This window comes from Coptis chinensis, chromosome 4, assembly GCF_015680905.1.
Source record: "Coptis chinensis isolate HL-2020 chromosome 4, ASM1568090v1, whole genome shotgun sequence".
Lineage (NCBI taxonomy): Eukaryota > Viridiplantae > Streptophyta > Magnoliopsida > Ranunculales > Ranunculaceae > Coptis > Coptis chinensis.
This window is the reverse complement of record NC_141459.1, coordinates 83471039-83479831: the sequence shown is the minus strand read 5'-3', so window position 1 is coordinate 83479831 and position 8793 is coordinate 83471039. Positions and strand designations below refer to the sequence as shown.

Here is an 8793-nt window from a genome sequence, read left to right as displayed (position 1 = left end):
ATCAGAGGTCGATATTTTGTCATATCCCGATATTTTGTACTATGGTACTGCCTATCTGAGTGTGTACTTTTGACATTGCAGCTAGGTTCATTGTTGAAAATATTGATGCTAAACTCCCAGAATCAGTCTTTTTATGTAGCGGATTTGGGCACATTGGGTCCATGGGTAAGTCCAGCACACATAACAGACGTTTGTACACATAGACAGCCGTTTGTACACATAGGCAAATTTTCTAACGGAAATACACCGGTGGCCCAAACTGATACAAAAAAGAAAGATCATGGCCCAATTTGCTCAAAAAAAAAAGTTCATGGCCCAAATTGATAAAACCACCAAAGTTCATGGTACTAAACGGTCATTTTTTCTATTCTAAGTTCAAACTGGTTTCCTTTATGTTCAATATCACTAAACAATCTCATATCTTTTTTTGTGTCTGCCTTATAATCACTACAAGCTCAATGCTGGAAAAATGTATAATGTCAGCGATTATACAATGATCCGAACAAACTTAACACAATTCTTGAAAGATAATTGGTATGTACTTATTTTTTTTCTTTCTCATTTCTTATACATTTATTCATTTTCAGCAAATTATTGATGTATCACTGACTGTATAAAATTGTAAGAATTCAATTCGAAGGATTGCAACCCCGAAAACCTAACAATGTGTTCTCATTCTAAATTTCTAATATAACTCTTTGATTTTCATTACCGCAACTCCTAGCTACCTTAACTCTTGAGTGGCTCCAATATTTGTCCTTTCACTAGTAGCTTTCCACCAAAATCCCTTCAAAATAATGAAAACATCTTGATAAAAATTCATGAAGCAACCACAAAACACAACTGGATGGAATGATAAGAAAAAACTAAAGATAGAGACCTACAACCAGACTTTTCTAAATAATGGATGAGAACATTACATGAATTCATCATTTTCTTTTGAGTTTTCGAGTTGCTTCTATCACACTCAGCACAATTGGTTTTGCCACTACAACTATTAGTGTTTCTATATATAATGGTATCGGCATTCAAGGAGTTGTCCATAACAACAGGTGAGTTGTTTCTCTCTTCTTCTTTCCATTAGCAATGTTATGCATCTATCACTATCGAATTTATGGATTGGGGATTCTAAATTTGAAAACATGAATTGTTGAACGAGCCAAGGTCCTCTTAGCTCATTCTTCTTAACTACTAACACTTTGATTGATTTAGCAATTTAGCATTTTGATTTCCTATTTCTAATGAAAAAAAAAATCCTTTTTTATTTGGCAATTTTGGCTTTCAGGTCACCTTCCATCTCATGCTCAGTAGAATAAAATCCAAGAACCTTGCATTATTCAGAACCTTGCATATATATGTTACCCTTTTGGTTATGCTCCTATCCATATGTTATTCATTGGTATAGATTCATATAGACATCCCTCCTAGAACACAAAACCAATGAAAAAGAATTGAATTTGAAGAAGCCTAGCATATATATAATTAAACTTCTTTTCTTTTCTAAATTTTATATGTGCATGTATTTCACTGAGTTATCTCCATTTGGAATGCTTAGAGGTAATGGAGTAAGGAAGTTACACATTTATTAGTACATGGAATTATTTCTGAAGCATATCCTCAACTTTTTATTATTTTGAGGCGCTGTCAAAGCGCTTTTGATGATCTGACATGCATAATTAGTAACACATTTGATGATCTGACATGCATAGTTAGAAATAACGACAAATGCACAAATAATTGTGGGATGTTTGATATATATAGATGCATGGAAGACTCAAATGTGTTTCTAACACATATATAGATGTCAAACAATAAAAACACATACATACTTGAACTATTCGATTATATAGTCTATTTGTTGCAAGCATAACCTCTAATTAAATTCAGTTTTTCGTCTACAATTAAATCTGGAAAGGAAATAAAGGCATTAATATTTTCTATATATGATTAAGCTAGGCTCACAGTACAGTAGCATCATAAAGAATAAAACAAAAACATGGTAACAATCTCATGGTAAGCATACTTGCTTAGAATAAACCAACGAACTAAGCGAGCATAAAAGCGTACAAACTTAGACTGACGGCGCTAAATGTGGTAACGTCGTTAGATTTTTTCATAGTGATAGTAACGAACTAAGTGAGCGTAAAAGCGTTCAAACTTAGACTGACGAAGCGGAACGTGGTAGCTTCATCAGATTTTGTCGTAGCGATAGTAATGAACTAAACGAGCATAAAAACATTCAAACTTAGACTGATGAAGCTAAACATGGTAACTTCGCCAGATTTTGTCGTATAGATAGTAACGAACTAAGCAAGCGTAAAAATATTCAAACTTAGACTGACAAAGCTAAATGTGGTAACTTCGTCAGATTTTTTCGTAGCTATAGTAACGAACTAAGCGAGAGTAAAAGCGTTCAAACTTAGACTGACGAAGCTGAACGTGGTAGCTTCGTCAGATTTTGTCATAACGATAGTAACGAACTAAGCGAGCATAAAAGCGTACAAACTTAGACTGACAACGCTAAATGTTGTAACGTCGTCAGATTTTTTCGTAGCGATAGTAACGAATTAAGCGAGCGTAAAAACGTTCAAACTTAAACTGATGAAGCTGAACGTGGTAGCTTTGCCAGATTTTGTCGTAGCGATAGTAACGAACTAAGCGAGCGTAAAAGCGTTCAAACTTAGACTAATGAAGCTAAACGTGACAACTTCGCCAGATTTTGTCATAACGATAATAATGTTGCGATGGAAATAAAATGATATTATTGGAACTGAAGTGAAAGAAAGGCTTTATTAATCACCAAATCTTGAAAAGTGCAAAGATAATAACGGAAAAGAAACTACTGAACTGGAAACAGACTAACAAATTGTTGTCCGATTTTTTGTTCAACTTGTCTATTTTGTCCGCTCACTTAGTAAAATAATTTGTTACGATGAGCAAGAAATGTACACTATCGGGGTTGTTGGAAATAAACCAACAATGTCAAGGCCCCATTTTGCAAATGACTAAAGTTTATGGATTGAATGACGCTTTATCGCGGGAAGGTTTACCCATATCACATATCATAGTTTTTGACAAGGCATACACTTCTTAGACAAACGCTTAACATCCTTTGGCATGTATGGCTACCAATACCATTAGGTCATTGCTATGTGATTGAGACTTTGCCCCTGAGAGTGGTGTTCACATAGTCCTGAATGAATTTCTTCGAGGCCTAGTAAATCGTTCGTTCTGCCCAAACAACGAAGGATAGGATTGAGACTTGTGCCGCTGCAATAAAGTTTTTGGTCATCAGGAATTTCGAAACATTGGCAGATGCATGATCGTCATCGGTAGATACCGAAACATTATCAGTGCCAAACTCGTTGGAATCATCTGACAGCATAAGTGGTTAATCCAATGTTGTCGTGACAGCAACGACTTGATTTTCCACGGATAAGTATGTGATAGAATCAGGATGCCTTACATCATAATGTGGATACTGTACAATATTGATATATGTAAAATTTCATGTAATTCGTTGAACTAAGTCTAAATAAACGTCCATTCTATCATCGCGAGCCGCATATCACTACCAAAAAAATGAGTTTACCTAACAGACCCCATAGAGATTACCTGACGGTTCCCATCTGTAGGACGTTCCCTACAAAGTTTATCCGTCGGGTATTATTTTGCCATCCGTCTAGTGAGTTATTCCAGCACTTCACATGTTTTGGTTATAACCGACAGTTGTGCGAGAGCTTTTATCCGTCAGATAGTTTGACAGGTTTTAACCCTCATTTCTTTTTCGGCCGGACACCATAAATATGCCGACTGTTGATTAAATTTTCGTTGTACTTATTAACCGTCCGATTTGTTCATGCGAGTTTCAGCCGTTGGCATATCTATTCCAATTATCAGGGCGCCAAACCAATTTCAGTTCCCACTCTAAATTTTCTGAAAAAAAAAAAATAAAGAAAATCCTACCTATTATCCCTCTCACTCAAGCCTGCTGTCGGTTGCCTTCCCCTCACTCAAGCTTCAAGAAGGTAACACCTTCTCAAATCCCTCACTCCCTCTTACTCACTCTCTCTCTCACCCACATTCAATTCAATGTAAAATCAAGTTTTAATTGCATTAATACGAATAATCTCTTGTTTTGATGATTTTGTAGGTTGTTTTGTAACACTTCATCAGGTTGAAGCCATCAAGGTAAATAATTAGGATTAGTTTGAGTATTTTCTAATAAATTTGATTATTTAAGAAATGGGGTTTAGTTAAAATTTGAGTTTTTTTTTTGCATTTGTTTTTTTTGTAGTTGAGTTCAACTGGAACTCCGTTGCCATAATTTATGGTAAGTTTTCCAATTTACTTTCTGTGTTTTGACGAATACTTTGCAAAGTATATGTCACCAAAATTTATCAACAACTTAAATGCACAAGCTATATGAGCTAAGATTTCTTATCTCTATAACTCACGAATGAAATTTGACAAATTGTTATTTTTCATTGTTACATCAAGAATTTCGTTTCCCACGATAAATTTGTTCAGACCAACAAATTAGGTCAACAAAATAATAATTAAAAAAAACAGAAAAACAAAATAATAACTTTGTCGCTTCATCCCTCTCTCACTCTCACTCTCACAATTCCACTCGAAAAGGTAACGACTTACTCTCAATCTTAAACATTTAATTTTAAATTCATTAATTCTCAATATCAAAATTTGATTTCTTTTGTTTCGGTGTTTTTTAGGTTGCTTTGTAGCACTTTATCAGGTTGAAGCCATCAAGGTAAATAATTGGTTAAAATTTATAAGCCATCAAGGTAATAAATTTGATTATTTTGATTAAAATTTGATTTTTTTCTTTTTGCATTTGAGTTTTTTTGTAGTAGTTGTGTTGTACAACTTCACCTCTGTAAGTAAATGTTCCTCTCCTATTAAACAAATATTTCACCAACGTTTTAGCTCTTGAAATTGGATTGAACCTGTTTTTTTTTTATTTCATTACATGTTTTCAGTTTTCTAGTAAACTTTTTGTATCTTGATTAAGCCTCATGAAAGTACTACTGTTGACGGTACTACTGTTGTTGTTCCTCATTAAAGTACTACTGTTATGTTTGTTTTGTGTTTTTAGTGTTTTATAAGTAGGATTTAAGTAATACCAACTGTGGGTTTAGTTTCTTTTTTGGATTACTATGTGTTAAATGGTTTAAATTTGTTGAAACTTGTGTTTTGATGGTCATAAACCAACTTGAGGTTTTGTTTATTATGTTTTAACTTCTTGGTAGACTAATTAGCTTTTTATACATGTATAGTGGTTATAACTTATAAGATGACTTTATATTTAGCTTGTTTGTATCTAATATAATTGCGAAAAATATAAGTTGTTCATTGCATTGATCTATTCCAAAACATAAGTATGTGGTTTTTTGGGAAATTATTTAAGATGTGTTTTCCTTTTAAAAGATGTATTAATATGTGTTTGACTCTAGTTTCATCTAATTTTATACTCTATTTTGGTACTGAATATTAGGTTAGTGTATGCATAGAGTTAGTTTGAAGTCAATGTATGCCTAGAGTTAGCATTATAAGTCCCTCCACAGTTCACGCTTCTGGCGGGCAAACATCTCAAATCTTTATTTACCTCTACACTTCCCTTTTCCTACTACATTCTTTCTACCTGAAATAATGCATGCACTGTAATGGAAAACCATGGTGTTGGTTGTAGTACTAGCACTACTTCAGCTAATGCTTTTTATGAAGGTAGAGTCCTTTCCAAACTCTATCGACAAAATAATTGTCTTTGCCAGGCAACCCCATGTTAGCTTCTAGCAAGATATTCAGGCTATGTTACTATAGATGTGAAAAAAAAAGATCTCTATTTTACTACTTTGTTGAAGCATAGATGGATCCGGCTTCAAAGCCTCTTGCTCTACGGTTAAACGGAGGTTGACACTTCCGCCTCACTTAATTATAAGACGTTTTATGTGTAGGGGAAAGAAGGAGCAAACTCTTTTTCTTTTTCTATGTTCCTATGAGAAGATTCAAATATATTTTTGTTTTCTTTGTAGGTCCTGGTTGTTCTTCTTTGGGTGTTGGAGCATTTTCTGAAAATGGGCCTTTTAGACCAAGTGGAAAGGTTTTGGTGAGAAATGAGCATAAATTTGGAATAGGTGTATCCATTTAATATCTCTTGAATGTACTTTCTCTTTACATTTATGTACAATGAGTGGTTTAAGATCAGCTTTGCAAATTGATACTTGATTCACATTTGTTCTGCATAAGCAAATATGTTATACTTGGAGACTCCAGTGGGTGTTGGATTCTCTTTCTCCAATCAAACCTCTTTTGAGACTGTATATGACAAGATAACAGGCATGCCTCATCACTTTGAACAATTACTTATTGATAGTACTTGAAATCAAGTTAGTTTGTGATACATTTTAAGTGCTACTACTTGGATTCAAATTAAAGTCCATTTGTATTTAGATTACCAAAAATCTCTTTGAGGAAATTTCATGAATTTGGATGCTTAAGCCGGGGATAATCTTCTTTTTGCTACCTTGGTTTGATAAGTTTCCATGATCTGAAAACCTGAACTATTTATTACCGGGGAAAGCTATGCAGGTAAAACTAGAATGTTTGTCAATCTCATCGTCATTTGTTCATCGTAGAACATAAGAGCAAGACTGATTACGAGAATGTTGCAATTACTAGGGCATTATATCCCACAACTTGCAGAGATGATGATTCAATTCAACAAAAAGAAACTGTTGTTTAATTTGAAAGGAATTGTTGTAAGTAGCTAAAAGAATTCAACTTAAAGAGTTTATTTGAAATGATAATAAGTTAAACATAAATCTTGTTGGATGATTTTGTTTGAGCTGATGTCTTAATTTTCCATTCTAGTTGGGCAATCTGTCTTTGGAATTTGAGATAGATTTCAATTCTTCGATCCGGATTGATATCGGATGCTACATACAAAATTTTCACATCAACTTGTAATTATTGTCGATATGTGGCCGAATACTCTGAGGGAATCTGTTTCCCCTATATGCTCAATGGTAATGTCCCAATTGGGTAAAAAGTAGATTTGTAGATAAGTACGATGTCACCCTAGATGTTTGCACATCATCGGTCTTCTCACAATCCAAGATTATCAGTCCCCAAGTGAGTTGATCCATAGTATTTCTACTCTTCTCTAATGAACTGATTTAGTTTACCCCTCTTTCTTTCTTGTCCCTCAATATATCTTACAATGTCAATTTTGGCTTCCTTCTAATCCACAGCAAGTCACTCAAAGTGTTGATGTCTGCATTGAAGATGAAATTGTAAATTATTTGAACCGAAATGATGTACAGAAAGCTCTCCATGCCCGTCTCGTGGGAGTAAATAGGTGGACAATTTGCAGCAGGTAAAATGTCTTACCTTAGTCCAACAAATTATACAGTTAGAGCATTTGTGAAGAGTGTACTCGTGACATTAACCTTAAAACACGTAAGCACCATTGTGCCACTAGTTCAGAATGTTGACTTGATGAGTACCTCATGAAAGGAGAATATATAACTAATCAACTCTAACATTAGAATCATAAAGTTAACAAAGTAGCGGACGAACCAACCTCCTATGAACATTAGGAGTCTATTTCATGAGGATCCTTTTTCAGAATCCTTGTGGCGATTACTCTCCACCAAGTATACTGTAAGTGTATATTAACACTGCAAAGCTCTTACAAAGAAGCTTTTATCATGTTAAGCTTTATGTTCTCTCTAAATAAGCTATTCATTGATTTTTATTTTTTTTTATTGGTACCCTCTTTCTTTTGTAATGTTGGGATTTCTTGGATCCATATCTTCTCAAGTGAAGTGAATAATTGTTTAATTCTTTCTTAACATGTATGCAGCATCCTGGATTATGATGTACTTAACGAAGAGATACCCACGATCAACGTCGTAGGCTAAATTGTCAAAGCCGGAATCCCAGTCCTAGTTTACAGGTGAAGTATCAATGATAGCAGCAGTAAGAGTAGGCTAAGTACTTTCCTATCTACAACGTGGGGCAAAACTCCTGGCTCGGCCTTTACAACTTTTGGGCTAGGCATTTTTTCAGAGGTTTCCCTTGGGGTCTCACTCTCATGCTTTCAAGGAGTGAACTCAACAAAGGACTTGTGAGATCTAGTTGGGGAAACTTTGCTATATGGTTTTCTTTTGTCCACAACATTTATTATTTAGCAGTGGGTATTTCTTCTTAGAGTCAACATCGACGGCCACTGCCGACCGAGCGTTTTCTGACGGTCTTGTGATGTTGGGATGGATTATTTGAAGAGTTTTTTTTGGTAATAATTGTGATGTTGGGATACTTGAAAGAATTTTTTTTTTTAAATGACCAATATTTTTTTTAATAAACAAAACTAATATCCGACGGACAAAGGCTGTCGCGTAGAAGCAATACCGAAGCGATCATTAACAAGAAGAACAACTGTTGGAATACCCAACGGTCACTAGCACCTGACCTACCCGACGGCCTATAACACTTGTCCTATCCGACGGCTAGTGACAGCAGGTTTATCCGACGGTTCACAACAGCAGTCCATATCCGACGGTTCACAACAGCAGGCATACCCGACGGTCCAAGGCAGTGGGAATAGCTGTCACACCCCGAATTTCGACAGAATTCGGAAAAACAATATTTGTTCTCGACTCTTCGATCTTTGAGGTGTGACACTCTCAACTCCTAAAAAAACCCATAAACAGTTTAAATATGCGGATAATTTAAAAACCAGTAAAAATTTCAAATTAACAAAAGTCCTCT

General features: G+C 34.9%; 1 long non-coding RNA gene and 1 pseudogene across 1 annotated transcript; both read left to right on the top strand.

The window, feature by feature from the left end:
• Positions 1-3867: 3867 nt before the first annotated feature.
• On the top strand, positions 3868-4536 carry LOC147505189 (uncharacterized). The gene is made up of 3 exons (XR_015220686.1): positions 3868-4028; positions 4154-4191; positions 4298-4536. It is a non-coding gene; the product is annotated as an uncharacterized LOC147505189 (long non-coding RNA).
• A 1158-nt stretch (positions 4537-5694) lies between these two features.
• Positions 5695-8318, top strand: LOC147505188 (serine carboxypeptidase-like 45; annotated as a pseudogene).
• The last annotated feature ends 475 nt before the right edge of the window (positions 8319-8793 follow it).